The sequence below is a fragment of the Mastacembelus armatus genome, chromosome 18 (genome assembly GCF_900324485.2).
Source record: "Mastacembelus armatus chromosome 18, fMasArm1.2, whole genome shotgun sequence".
In the NCBI taxonomy this organism is placed as follows: Eukaryota; Metazoa; Chordata; class Actinopteri; order Synbranchiformes; family Mastacembelidae; genus Mastacembelus; species Mastacembelus armatus.
In genome coordinates this window covers 14,629,613-14,645,295 of record NC_046650.1, presented here as the reverse complement: position 1 = coordinate 14,645,295, position 15,683 = coordinate 14,629,613, and positions in this window count along the sequence as shown.

Here is a 15,683-nt window from a genome sequence, read left to right as displayed (position 1 = left end):
GTGATTTGAGAGGTAGACCAGTGAGGAGTGAGTTACAGTAATCCAAACGAGAGGTGACAAAGGCATTAACGAGTATGGCCGTGCTATCGATGGTGAGTGAAGAACGGATGCGGTTTATGTTACGGAGATGGGAGTAGGCTGACCGGGTAGTGGTATTGATATGCTGAGTGAAGGAGAGAGTACCGTCTAGGATGACACCCAGGCTTTTAACTTGGGGGGAGGGGAGGACAGTATTGTTGTCAATTAAAATGGAGAAGGTGCTGGTTTTAGAAAGGGTGGATTTGGTGCCCACGAGGAGAATTTCAGTTTTGTCGGGGTTGAGTTTCAAAAAGTTATGGGTGAACCAGGATTTGATATTATGTAAGCAGGTAAGGAGGGAGGGAGGGGGGAGGGTAGAAGATGGAGCAGCAGAGAGGTAGAGCTGGGTGTCGTCTGCATAACAGTGGAAATTGATGTTATGTTGCCTAAAGATATGTCCGAGAGGAAGGAGATAAATAATGAAGAGGAGGGGCCCCAGGACAGAGCCCTGGGGCACGCCACAACTGACAGTAGAGGGCTGGGAGTGGAAGTTCTGGAGATGGACGGACTGGGTGCGGTCAGAGAGGTAGGAGGTGAACCATGAGAGGACCGAGCCGGCTTTGCCGATGGAAGCAAGGCGATGGAGGAGAATATTGTGCGAGATGGTGTCAAAAGCTGCAGTTAGGTCAAGGAGGATGAGGATGGAGACAAGGCCAGAGTCTGCGGCTACTAGGAGGTCGTTGGTGATTTTGACCAGGGCAGTTTCAGTGCTGTGAAGATGGCGGAAACCAGATTGAAAGTGTTCGTATAAGCTATTGGCGGCAAGGTGGGTATGGACCTGGTGGTGGACAACTTTTTCAAGAATTTTAGAGAGGAACGGGAGATTGGAGATAGGGCGGAAGTTGTTAAGGTTTGCAGGATCGAGGCCAGGTTTTTTTAGGATTGGTGTGATGATGGCTGTCTTGAGTGATGGGGGTACGATACCAGAACTGAGGGAAGTGTGAATAATGTGGGTAAGATGAGGAAGGAGAGAGGGGAGACAGAGCTTGACGAGGTTGGTTGGTAGGGGGTCAAGTTTACAGGTTGAGGGTTTGGATTTGAGGATCAATGAAGAGATAACGGTGGTGGGTGGAATGATAAAACTCGAAAGCGGGGAGGATACTGATAGACAGGGTAGGGTACAGTGGAGGCAGTTCGCAGTGTCACAGATGGGGGGAAATTGCTGGTGTATATTTTCGATTTTTGATGAGAAGAAATCCAGGAAGTTATTGCACAAGGTGGTGGAGAGTGAGGGGAAGAGAGGAGTATCGGGAGGGCCCAATAAATTTTTGACAGTGGAGAAGAGGGAACGCGTGGAGCCAGAGGCGGATACAATAAGAGAGGCATAGAAGTCAGATTTTGTTTGGGTAATGGTTTGCTTGTACTTCAGTATGTGGTTTAGGTATAAGTCCTTGTGGGTGGATGAACCGGTTTTTTTGAAGAGACGTTCAAGGCGACGGGCTTGGGTTTTGAGGAGGCGGAGTTCGGGGGTGTACCACGGAGCAGAGTGCGTAAAGGATACAGATCTAGTTTTGAGTGGGGCGAAGTTGTCGAGTAGATTTCGTAGCTCACGGTTGAAATTGGATAACATGTTGGAGAGGGACGGTGTATAATTAGAACATGAAAGGTTGTTGAGAGCAGCAGTGAAGGAGGGGAGGTCGATGTTCTTTAAGTTACGGAAGGTGATGGTGCGGGAGAGGTGGGTTTTGAAGATAGGTAGTTTGGAGTTAAAGCAGACTAGTTTGTGGTCGGAGAAGGAGGTGTCGAGGGTAGAACATGACTGAGCTGTGACGCCAGAGCAGCAGACTAAGTCGAGGGTGTGGCCTAGAGAATGTGTTGGGGAGGTGATGTATTGTTGGAGCCCAAAGCTGTCCAGACAGGAAATGAAGTCTTTTGTTGTGGTGTTGTTGGGATTGTCGAAGTGGATGTTAAAATCACCAAGAAGAATTATGTTGGCTGACAGAGAGATGAGGTTGGCTAAGAGGTCAGACAGTTCATCCAGGAAGGTCGGGTTGGGTTTTGGTGGGCGGTAGATAGTGGCCAAGAAGGTTGGTGTGTGACCGTGAATACGTGCTATGAGAGCTTCAAAGGACTGAAAGGTGACAGTGGGGTGGATGGATATTTTGTATTTAAGGTTGAACAGTATGGCGAGGCCGCCACCGCGTCCCGAGAGGCGTGGATGGGTGAGATATGTGAAACCAGGAGGAATAGATTGATTAAGTTCAGTGAAGTCGTTGGGCTGCTGCCAGGTTTCAGTTAAGCACAGGATGTCGAGATTGTGTTTTAGAATAATGTCAAAGATGAGGGATGCTTTTTGAGAGAGGGAGCGAACGTTAAGTAGCCCAAAATGAGTGTTATGGAAAGGTGTAGAGTCCATGTGTCTGGGGATGTTAGCTAGAACAGAGTGGTTGATCAGGCGTATACCAGGTTTCCTCGGCTGAGGTCGGGAGGATGACCAGATGGAGGGGATTGGTAGTATGGAGTCAGATAGTCAGGCTTGTGGGACAGAGTGGACAGGTTGTCCAGTGTTAGCGTGTTTAGAAAGGTTTTCCTGGCAGTATTCCTTTTCAACATCAACGTGACTTAAATGATTTTCTATAAACATTTCAGCTTCTGTAAACTCCTGCAAGTCTTAATTAGTACTATAAGCTACATCTGATTTAAAATATCCCAGTGAAAGTTGTCATCTCAGCCACTATTAAGGACTAATTGACTAAGAATTTCATGTGGTAAATCTGCCAGTTTTGTAAATAGGTCCCCTGAAATGCTAGAATTACTAGCTTTACCGGTGTAGTATGATTAAAACCTGCCTTAGTTTGACCCATGTTTCTGAGTTTTACCTTTAGCAGGCACAACACTGTGGTGCCTCCCCCGACTGTCTTGACTGTTACTGAGTGTCATCCATGATTTACCTTGGCACAGTGTTTCTGGAAAGGTTATCAGCATTGTGAAGTAAAACCTTCTGCCTACAGAGGTTATGCTGTATGGTGGCTTGGTTAAATTCCTAAAATGGGGAGAATTCAAAGCTACAGAAAAACATATGGTGCCTGTTATTTGTATTCAAGGCCATGGCCTGTTAGAGGCCAAAGTAATAGAAAGGTCTGGAATCTACATTGCCAGGAATGAGTATGGAACCAGCAGCAGGAAGTCATTTTAAAGGTAACATGCTTTCATTGCTCTTATTTCATTATTTATGAACTATATGCCCCTTGGCATATACGATATATGAGAAAGCACTGTTGATGCTGGGCTAATCAAAGGTTTGTCCTCACCTATAGCTATGAATGCGAACGTCATTGATGTACGCTTTCCAACAAAAACCTGGGGCTTGTCAATTTGGTGTAGACGATAATATTTTGATATTTCAGGCCTGTCAAGATTAGACCACATTAAGGAAGTTCATGTTGAGTAGCATGACATTAGGTCATGATAGGCATAAGAAGCTTCCAGTAAAACACCTCTGTTAAAGTTAGTTTCTCTGACTGGATGTAAGAAATGTATTCTCTCAAAGTAAAATGACTCTCTGAGGAACAAAAGTTACAACAGCAGAGCGTCTGGAACACGAGTCAGAATGATACTGAGTGACCGGTATTTCCCAGAGACACCTGCCTTATCCAGTGTGGGAATACAAGACTGGAAGGTGCTTTCTACTGTACCGCGCAGCAGCAGTAATAAATCAGTTGATGACCTAATGCTGGATGAGAATAAGCAACATCTTTTCTTTCCTCCTTTCTTTTTTTTCCCCCATCATACCACATGGGATCTATTTCCTCTCAACATTAATAATACTCTGGAGCATTAAGGCATGCAGCAAAAGCAGATGTATTCTTCCCCAGGCTGATTCAACTTGTAAACATTTCCTCTCCCAAACCCCTCTCCCCAGTCCTGAGGCAAAGCATGATTACCCGATTTTAATGAGATTTTTAATGTGTTTTTTTTTTTTTTTTTTTTATTCCTGCAAGACAATCCAGCCCTCTCTTATATACATACTGTGGTTAATGTTTGCAGTCTGATGGTATGCAAAATGAGCACATGTTGATGTTCTTGCTTCCCACGCTTCTTTCTTTTTGATTGTGTGGACCAGAGTTGTGCTTCTTACCAGTTCTGTTTGGATGATCTTGATAATCCTCCGGGAGGTGTTTTTTTTTTTTCTTTCTCTCTCTCTCTTTACTGGGAATGACTCGATGGCAGTTTAAACACCATGCTGGTGTGTGTGCATCATTGATATCCAGTGCAGTTAGTGTATTCAGGGCCAGTGTTAACCAGATAATGTTATCCTCTCTTATTTGATGTAAAGTGGCGTAGCAAAAGCATCAAGCACCATAAGACTGAAACATATCTTTTCCTGGAAAACATGGACCAATTAGGGTCTATAGTAAAGTCCCCAGTCCGAGAAGTCCAGAAATACATGAACAGTAGGCTGTGGTTTCTGTTAAAAATAGCCCATGTACTTTTTCTTTCACTGCAAGTGTTAGGTTTTGCCCTTGACAATCAGTGCTGTGGTCTGCAGGAAGCATTCTGTAAAGTGCAGCTAAAGTACTGCCGAATGTTTTAACTATAATAAAATGTAAACAGTTGAGGGAAAAAAAAAAAAACATCTCTTGAGCATATTAATTTGATGAATTCACACCACAAGCACATTAAACACCTCATTTCTGCCTGTTTGTCATCCACTGAGAGAGATGCTGAATGAGCCAATGGGACCAAGACTTTTTTAGTTTAATAAACATTTTCTGTTTATGTGAAAGCTACATGCATATGCAGAAATAAGTGGCTAAAGATGCTAGTATGCTTAATCAAAACCTACTAGTTGAGTAGCTTCAGAAACCTTTCCTTTTCTAACTTTCAGGCAATCCGACTGGCCAGCTGTGAGGAGATGAGAAAGGGCTTGGACTTCTCTCTCTAGTTCTTGTATTTTTATTCTTCATAAACTGTTTCTCAGTAAACATGTACAATCGATTGCTTCCAAAAGAGACTCTCTGAAAATGGGATGTTCTTATCCCTGTATTTAAACGATAATCTGCAACCCTCTGTCTGCAATGACTGGCTATTTACTCAGCCTTTGAGTTTGCTGTTTGAAAATACTATAAACACTTTTGATTTCCAGTGTGGTCAAACTGTTGTTAGGACAGTGGTCTTAAAGCTGGACTGTGTTTGTGTGATATGAAGCCTAGTGCAGTAGTGTCTGTTGGCCTGCCAAGAATGTGTTTGCTTTCCTTTTGCTTCCCTCTTTCCTTCCCCAGTCTCCATTCCTTGACAGTGGGGTCATGGCGCGTTCTTAAGCACGTGTCATCCGATATAATGTTGAGAGATGACAGACCTCTGGCTTCCTACTCCCAGGTTTGCATTGTATTTGGACAAGACCATGACATCATAGGGCAGAAAGCCTGATTTCCACAGTGAAATGGTCCTCTCTTTCAGTTTACCTTTGCTAGTTCCCACTGCATATACAGCAGCTGGTCTGAGGCCATTTTTGAATGAGAACCAGGATTTCCTGTATTCCTTTAGACTGATGAAAACCATATGCTTGGACAACAAACCGCAGCAATAAAAGTCACAGGATTTGAATTTATTTTCTTCAGATACTTCATCAATCAACTCTAAAGTGGTACAATAGAGCAGGTGGTGCACAACAAGACTCTACATCATTTAGTATCCAAGAGTCTACAGTGCACTTGAATAAACAAGTCATAAACACAGATTTCAGTGTCAATTTACTTGTAGGTAATATAATATTAATCAAGGAAGAGTTCACATTAATTTTTAACTAGGTATTTTATTAAAAAATGTATCTGCATGGTGGCTTCACATTGGTTATAGTTGTACCAGGCATAATATAATATAGCAGGCATTCAGTGTATCCCTTATCTATTCTTACATGGTAGATAGATGGTAAATTAAAGAAAAAGTCAAAGAAGAAAAAAATTTTTACATAGCGTCCCAGCAAAGTTTTAGTCAGGTATTAAAGTTAACAACTATAGCACTGAAAATATTAAACTGTTTATTTACCTTGATTAGTCTAAATACAATAAAACGTAACATAGCCTTGCATCTGTGTGTGTTGGTGTTTTGGTTGAACATTCAGATCAAGTGGTTCAAGCAGTAGCCTACATACAGAGCAATATGTATGTTGACCTGCCTACCAAAGCTGCATCTATTATTGTTTGCCAACTGTAGTCATGGCGTACGTTGCTGTTTTTCAGGGTGCTTGAGCAAACCAATTGTTGTCATGGCAGTTGAAGACAGAAGGCAAAGAGATGGTGGAACAAGGGGTGATGGAGAAAGATCTGAGTAGCTTGACAGTGAAAAGGAGTCCCATTAGGTCCACTGGTTGCAAGGGTTGTGAGCATGTGTGTGTTAGATGTTGTATGATCATGAGACTTACAGCTTTGTTACATTCATGTGACTTTACTCAGCGCCCTACATGAGCTGATGCTGAAGTGATATGGGCATATCATATCATCTTTTTAAGGTAGAACAGAAGAACGTGACTGACTGAAGATAGAAATATTCATAGCCCAAAAGTACAACCTAGTTAAGTTTGAGATTTAGAAAGTTTCTGAAAGTCAGAAGGGAGGGAGAGATGTGGCGAGGACTGTGACGACTCCTGAGCACATATTTGACATGTTACATAGAGGATGGGTTTCCTTCTCTGGAGAAGGGAGACGCTGTAGGAAATGAACTGAGGAGCCTCCATTTATTTTCTCCCTAAATCCTGCTCAGTGTTTCTACTCCACTAACTTCCATGTCAGGCTCATATATAAGAGACATAAGCGGTCACATGTTAGTAGAATGATCATTATAGCATACGCTAAGCTGTCTTTTGTGACATTTTGTTGTTAAATTGCATGCGTATGTTATTCTTGAGTCTTGCTTGGGAATCTGCATAGAAAAAGCAGGTTTCAACCCTATCCAACAGTGAGGGGAGAAGAAAGACAAGTTTCTTTGCCATAGAGGATTTCTGGGAACTGTCACTGTAGCTCTGAATTTATCTGCAGACTGTCAGTGGAATTAATACAGATGAAGTGAGAATGTGACAAAAGTTTGCAAGTCTGTAGTCGAAAGGAAGCTCCCTTACTGCCTCGTTATATGAAAGAGCAAGGCCAAAAGGGTGGAAATGTATCTGTAATGGGTCGCATTTGGAGGCTGACAGAGTTTGGATGATACTCAAACCAATTATATCTGTGCTCTGTCCAAACTTAATCAGCACTCCAAGGTCTTTGGGCTTCTACTTTTAATATTATAACACAGGAGAAAAAGTGTCATGGCATTATACCCGTCTCCCTGCTTTTCTTGTGATTGGACTGGGTCACTACATCTTGGACTTTTTTCGTCTTTGTTTCTGTCATGTTAACAACTTGAGACTCTTCAGGGTTTAATGACTGCAATAAAATGACTGTCAAGCTAAGGGACAAAAGCTTTCCACTTCAAATAGCAAAGCCAGTGTTTCATTCCCCAAATTTATTACTCAGCTATAAATGTTAGGCTAAAATTACACCACAGTTTAAGTGTATGCATCCAAGCAATCTGTAGTGCTTATTTTTTAACTTCTCAGGAAAAAAAAATAGCTTGAAATATTTACATTTAATTTCAAGTGGATGTCCTCTAAGTGCTGCCTGATCACTATTCAAATAGTTAGAAGAATATTTGACATGTAGCTTATGGCAGAAAGAGCAGGCTGAACATTTCTCCTGAGGGGACTTTCTGGTGTGTTCTCCCAAACCTATAATTCAAACATCCCTACTACAGTACGTTGCTCAGTTGTCCTACATACTGACATCTTTGTGTCTGTAATCTCAAGCTTTTTAATTCTGTGTATATGAGTCAACAGTATGACTCACTCCCTTTATCTAATATCAGTAGATGCTATTTATTGTTATCCTGTTGATTTTGTGTTGGCAACATGCTCCTTTGCTTAAAAAAAAAAACAAAACATGTATTAGAGCCTAAATATTTACATATAATTCTTTTTTTTTTTTTTAAATCGCAGAACCGTTCATGGTCCTTATGATTCTAAAGCAGGTGGTTACGGTACTCGCCATGCAAATAACATTACATTTTTTTACCTCAGACATCTTTCTTTACAGTCATAAAAATTAGATGAACATGCTCCTAGCACTACTCTGTAATGGCAGCTATCGGATGTGCTCTGGTTATAAATATGAAACAGCTGACCTGATTCCAAATATGACAGACATTGTATATTAAGCAATCGCAGCTTTATACAGCCTTTCTAGAGCTATTACACTTTTTCGGATACTTGTTGAAACCCTTAACTGATTCAGCTGTTCTGGGAGTAACATAATCCAATATCTGGGTGGAACTGCTGCTGTAATCTTGAGTGTCATGCAAATAAGACATGACATCTCATTGTCGGTAATAATTCAGTTCCTAAGACCTGATAGTCTTTTGTATTAATCGTCGTCAAATGCATGTTAGTTTGAAGTATTTCTGTTTTGTGTGTTAAAACCTATGCACTTTTATCTTCATTATACAACTACTTATACTTTAAACACACAGGATATCTTCCTGAAGCAAGTCAACTAGCATTTTCCTCAGAAAAGGCATTTATTAATCCACGTGATATATCTCTCAGCTCAGATGGCATGTTCGGAGGAGGAGGAATTGCCAGAAAAATCTATAAAATCAAATCCTATTAAAGCGCAATAAATAAGGAGACACTAATCCATCCTACGCGTGCCTCTTCCAACTCTGAGCCAGGCTGTCTTCGTAAGACACTGGCTACAGTTGTACTGAATACCAGTTGCTCGCCTACTCTTCCTAGTCAGTGCAAATTAACTGTAATTTGGTTTCACCTATTGTGAAGTGGACTTGATGTTTTAAGTTATGGCTGCTAGATGTGCTTGAGTTTCAGCACCTCATTATTGTAAGAGTTTATATATTGTTTTGGGTTGGACACTGGTAAGAGGAAGTCACGTGTATGTTTTTATGCAATAGGATCAATGTAACCACAGTCAAACTGGTTAACTGGACTGAATAATTACAGAATGGGTGCTGCTACACTTTTCCAGTTTGCTGAAATACAGTTTTCCTTGTACATACTTTGATATTCTGGCAACATGAGTAGAACATTAGATGTACTAGATATTAACGGTCTGGTTTTGAGATGTCATCTGATCTTCATCAAGGAGATGCACTGTACATGGTAGTGCACAGCTGACAATAAGGTTTTAATGCCAATAATACATGACTATTAATTGATTGATTATCAAACCAAGATAAACCATGTTGGGCTTTTTACACAGCAGGCATCATCCAAAGTGTTGTTTCTGCCACAGCAGTCTTTGACCACCATCTGGCACCAGAGAGCACACAGAACTGAAAACAACTAAGTAGGACAAGTGAAAGGCATTAATTACAGTTGATGAAATTTGTGACCAGCAGATGTATCAGCCCATGATATCCACTGTCACCAGCTAAAACTTTCACCTTGTAAAATGTGTTCAGATGACAAGCAGGAGCTAATTAAAATGAAATTGGGCTGTTTAAATTTTCAAAGTGCCCTCAAATTGCCTGATGCAGCAAATAGCTGTTAGAGCTTTTTGCTTTTTTTTTGGGGTTTGTTTTACTGATTTAAGCCAAACTGCGTTACATTTAGGACTGTTGCTGTCCTCTTATGGTGCCACTGTTTTAATTTGATCAATAGGACTATAGCTCCTTCGTTTCATCGGTGATGACAAAGCAGAAAAGGCCCGAACTGTCTCACATGATTGTTACCAGTTGTGAGCTTTGGACTGAGTTTAGTTGCTTTACAGGGAAAGTGAGAGCTAAGTGTACTGTGAAATTAGGTATTGGTGTTTGTTTTAAAAAAAGAGGGGAACTGCTGGCATGCAGTTCGAGATGCAACCAACTCTGTTCCTTCCCTCTAAAGGTCTTGGGAAAGCACTAGAGCCTTTAACATCATCTCTGCTGGATGTGCTGTGAACATGGTGAGTGAGGCCTCTTTAAGACAGTCATTTTGGTTCTATACCTTGACAAGGCAATGATAGCTTTTGTATATAGTTAGAACAGAGAAATTGTGCTGCTACACTGGTGTGACTTCAGCAGTGTTTGTATTGCTTTATTTCCCTCTCTTAGGTTCAGCATTAATTCATGGTTACCGCTGTCACACTGGCACATTTCAATTACGGTGACAATTACACTGATAAAAACAGAGAGGCAGAGAGTGAGATATATGGGAGCTGTGCAATTCAACTCACACCACTTTATTGTAGGGTGTAAGAAGGGCTAGCATGTGTTCATCAGTTTGTTCGCAAGTTTGCACATAAATTTAATTAATCAAGACTACTGCTGTTTTTAATTGTGAATTCTTAATGTAATGTCCTAATGGTGTAAGGTAATTATGTAGCCAACCGCTTCCACCTTGCTATCTCAGCATCATGGATGTACTAGATGGTAGGTTTTACAATTAGCATCACCATGGGGTGTGATACACACACCCACACACAAAACACACACAGGCATACACAATCAAACAAGGCCTGCAATGATAGCCAAGTTCCTCATCATCACTGAAATGAGTGAAGCTTCTGGTTTAGCCAGACATTAACCCGCACACATCCACAATTTTCTCAGGCTGACACTTCAATTAGGCTAATCCTGCCTGCATACAAAATGCTGCACTCCTCCTTTCTGAACCAACGTTGCTGGAGATGTGCCATATTCATGCACTTTTTTTTCGCCCACTCTGCATCACAAGTAGAGAAGCTTTTTCAGTGATGGAGGAGAGAATCCAGTACAATCAGTTCCACTTCCAGACAGAGACAGAGAGAGAGAGAGAGGAGATGCAGGGAGGTGGAGTGGGGGCAGGGGGTGTTTGGTTGAAGAAAAATGGTGGATGGTCAAGGGAGGCAAAAAAAAAACAAAGTCAAAGTAGCCTGCTGTGCCTTTCCTGTGTTCATATATTCCAAAGGCACATCCACATTGAGGAAGCCTAGAGTGCAAGCTGTTGATATAATAAACAACTCAGTGGCGTTCCTACAGAGGCGCCCACTGTCCTGGTTGGGGGTCGTAATTGTTTCAGTTGCTGTAAGGAACTTGGAAAAGGACTTGGAGAACAATACAACTCCAACTAGCAAGGTGGCCAAATGTGAGAATATGATCAGCTGGCTTGCCAGTAGGTGATAATGACATACATCATTAATTTGTGCTTGCATAATATTTAAGCTGCAGTCAAACTCCAGTTCAGTGCATTGCTCATCGATGTTGTGCAGACATTTTTAAACTCCATCGAGCTACTTAAATTATTTTTATTAAAAATGGTTTGAGTGGAGCTTATTGCTGTAAAAAAAAAAAATATATAGTTCCTGTGATAAATTGTTTTGCTTGACAACAGTAGCACTCATTTTCAGACCTCAAATTTGAGGAGGGAGATGACTGCTGATTTCATGACACTGTAACCCAGAAGTAATAGACTCAGTGTGACATTTGAATTTGGTGCGACTGATTTGAGTGCTATATAACATACAGTATTTGTAAAACTAATGCCAGCGGGTGTGGCTGTGACGTTATGGATGCTAACAAGCAATGGCCTGGGAAAATGTCACAGATGGATCAGGACCAATTGGAGCAAGTTGTACATATGTGTCCATTTGAGTTAGAGTGATCGCTGCCATGTCTATGTAGGCTGCATATGAAGACAGAGGGGAAAATGAAAGACAGTTTTCAGGAGGGAATAAATTGACTTGGGAACACAGCTGCAGTGCCATCATTTTCATGTTTGTGTTGAGAGTAGAAGCTAAGTTGAGTCAGAGTTCATGCAAAGTCGGTGTTTTCTACTATTATTTCTACTACAATTTTACTCATCACCACCAAAGGGTAAATTGAGTCTTACTGTGGTTTGGTAACACAACTCAACTCCTTACAGTGTTACTCAAATGCCAAATCAACATGGGGGCTGTTTTTGTTTTGTATCAACTGTCACTCTATGCTCTCAAGTGGCCAAAGCTTGTCAGCAGTACATTCCACCTCTTCCTCTTTTCCTTTCACTCCCTCCATCACGCCCTCTCTGGTATCTCTGCTCCCTGAGGTGGTACACTAGGACATCTAGGCCTCCAGTGGGAATACAGCAGTTAATCTCTGCTAGTTAAATGTTCTTGTATGGCCCTGAGCAATAGCAGTCGACCCTTCTTTTTTTTTTTTTTTTTTTTTTTTCTGCTTTACTTGTTCTCTGGGGAATCTGTTCAGCCCTGTTTTAATATATTAAACAGGAAAAGGAGAAACTTATTTCAAGGTAACAGTTTTAAAGCCTGTGAATAATAGTGAGTGTTTTGTTTGTATTGTGGCTTCAAAGCAAAAGAAAACATGGTTCACCAGTTTTCCCCCAAAAAGGTGTCGATGGACAAGTATAATATTGTTTCATTCTCCATTTGCCAGCTGTGTCATGTGTCATTCTCAATATCCCTCACACTCATCATGCGCTTAATGAGTTACCACTTTTAATGTCACAACGCATTTATCACCCTACACATAAACCATAGACTCTCAGGAGAAGAGTTTTTTTTTTTTTTTAAATGACGACAGTTTCCGTACTTTAGTAGCTTCCGGTTGGAAAACCCACCTAGCAGAGAAAATGGAATCTTCCCTCGACTGTGCTGAAGGCCAGGGACTAGCTCTGATCTTCAATAGTGGATGTGCTTCAACAACCTCCCTGGTGCAGGGCATGGAAACTACTACACCTCTGATAGCAGTTACAACACGAGAGCTTGACTCAGTAGTTCTCTTGAAGTAGTACTTTAAACTGAGTGCTCTCTGTCCATGACTGAGAGTGCTCACAATGGATATTGAATTGGTTCAGTATGGAAAAAAAAAAAGAAGTAGTTTTTAAAATTTATGTTGTGTATCCAGTAAAATAAACCTGACAATTCTTAATTCGTCCTCATTCCTTGATTATTCCTTATCAGTTCCACAGGTTTCTCCAACCTTGCTTTACACAGTATTGTCTGTTTTTCACATATCACTGCCTTTCATTTTCTTTACAACATGGCAGCTTCATGTTACCCCTTGTGCAGTTTTATCTAATGTCAAATGCAAAATTGTTGTGAACAAGACGTTGGGAAGAAGATGGACAATATGAAAGCCGCGCTGTGTGAGAGAAGCCCCCTAAAAGCACAACTGTCTTTACTATCAGCTGAAATTATACACCCCTGACAGTGAAATGACTACCAGCTGGTGAAGGAAAAGAAGGGGCCAAAAAAAAAAAAGCATTGAATTTGATGACAGCTCATTTTAATTACATCCCTCCACCACCTCCAACCCTTCACTGAATTGCTTAAGACCATATTAGGCTACAGCATTGCATTAAAGCTTGAACTTACACTTCCCTAATGTTTTCCCCATTATATGCAGGAAGTTGAATTTTTCCCATTACAGTGGGTTAGTCACAGCCAATTTCAGTTAGCGGAGCTGCCATACACAGTTTTATCATCAGAATGTATTATGTAAGATTGACTGCAGGGAGGTGTGCAAGTGGAGAAAAAAAAAACAACCTCTTGCTATCAGCTCCTGTGTCTAAAATGGAAGAATCCTGTGAAGGGGTGGTCACGGGTGTTGAACCATTCAAATGGCCCAAGAGTGCTGATGCATCCTATTTACCTTGTGGTAATGGATTTGTTTGTGGCCCAAACCCCCCTCCTGTCTCGAAGGAATATTGGGGGCTTAGTTCCTTTCACTTTTTGCTGCCCTGGCCATTTATTTTGATTAGGGAATGAAGTCTTCTACTGTGCCATACCCAGAATAATTGACAGTGTGTCCTCTGAGGTCACAAAAAAATATACCCTTAGTACTTATCCCCTTGGTGAAGTGGCAGTATATGAAAAGATTGCAGCTGAGCACTAAACTGAAGGTGTATTATAGCTTTAGGTTGCAACAAAAATCTGTCAGTGAGGTCGTAAATTATATTTCCTGTTCCCTTTTTTCAGGCTTGACAGGATAATTGATTGATTGTGTGCTGTGGACTTCCATATTATGGTATATTCCCCTTTGGTTGTCAGTCTGATCTAAAAGATCACTGGGGGTTTTAGGTCATTTTAAGAAGTAACTCAACACATCATCGTTTAAAGACCTTGAGTTTACTTCCGGTTTCATTTCTAGAAGAAAAAAAATATTAAGTCAATTCAGAGGCAGCAAATATTGGCTTGTTTCTGTGTTCTGTGTAAATAGTTACAAAGGTCGATGTAACATAAGTGCATTTTATTATTAGACCCTTATGGCAAGATGAGTTGTACATTAGTCATCCACTGGTTTGTTCAGTCACTTATTTGTGCATACATGCTCAACAACTATCCTAACTAGAAGCTAAAGAGTTTTTGGTGCAAGACTGAATGCCAGATCCCAATCTTCCCCAGCCCCTTCCCACATCCACATTCAGAGATTACTTCCTAAACGTGCCCTGGTGCATGCCCACTCCCGGATTAAGCCAACTAGGAATGAGGAGTGCAGATGCAGAGAGAGAAGGGGAAGCAGATGGCTGGCCTACAGAGGTTCTGATCGCAGGGATATTGGCAAGATGCTGAGCTGGAGAAATTAACCTTCAGAGGTTTTTACACTGCGGCAACTGTTGGCTCATGTTGGATTTCTCTCTAGTCCCCTCTCACTATCTGTCGTTTCTCCAGTCAACCTTTTCACTGAAGTTCTCTCTACTCGAACTCTGTTATAGTTTCATCGAATATTTTCCTATTTTCTCTCCCTGTTTGGTTTTCTTGGTGCACACTTGAAGAATCTCTCTCTGGTAACCCATTTTCACAGATGCACTTAGTAATAATGGGCACTTTTAAAGACAGATAAAAATGTATAATCACACTGACACTAATCATACTACATACTTTTCTCAGCCTGTTAAGATTGTCTTCCTTCTCTTTTCTGTGCCGTTGCAGTAGTAGTTAAAGGTCAAACCTTCCTTTTTGTTCTGAAGTAGCTCTAATGTGATGTGCAGACAAAGTCAATGTAGCGTTGGCAGCAGTGTCAGCTCTTATCTGGGTTCGTCATCGCTGAACTGGGAGCTTGCTCGATTGAGGATCCCCATATGGATCATCATCATCAGCCTGCTGCAGGGCATGGTGCCTGTCTCTCTGCTGCATAACAGCCTTCACCATTCTGCCGGCAAAAGGCCCTTGGGTTGTGCTGCTCACAGACCCATAGCTGTCCATTCAATTTGCAGCACACAGTCGCTCCACTTGTTCTGCATTGTGCCTTTAGTCCAGTCAGGCCAAGAATTCAGGAAGTACAGTGTCTGTTTACTCAGCTGCTTAGCTCTCAAGTTTAATATTAGCTTTGCTGGCAGCCAACTGTGACCAGATTGGTGATAAGGGTGTGAGCTCTGCCCTTAGCAAGAATATGAAATCACTTCTAAGGTTTTTTGCACTCAACATTATAAACGTTAAACTGCCACAGAAACTACCTATTCATGATGAAACAAAAATGGCTTGAGTTTAACCAGTACTGGAGGAATTCAAATCAGCACTACACATAAAAATGTCATTGTGAGGCAAAAATATTTTCCTCTGTCAATAATGTTACAGTGATTTAAAAACGGCACTTTAATGCTGCATTATACAGTATATTAGTAGTCAATCACAGCAGTGTTACTATGAAGATGGATGCATGTA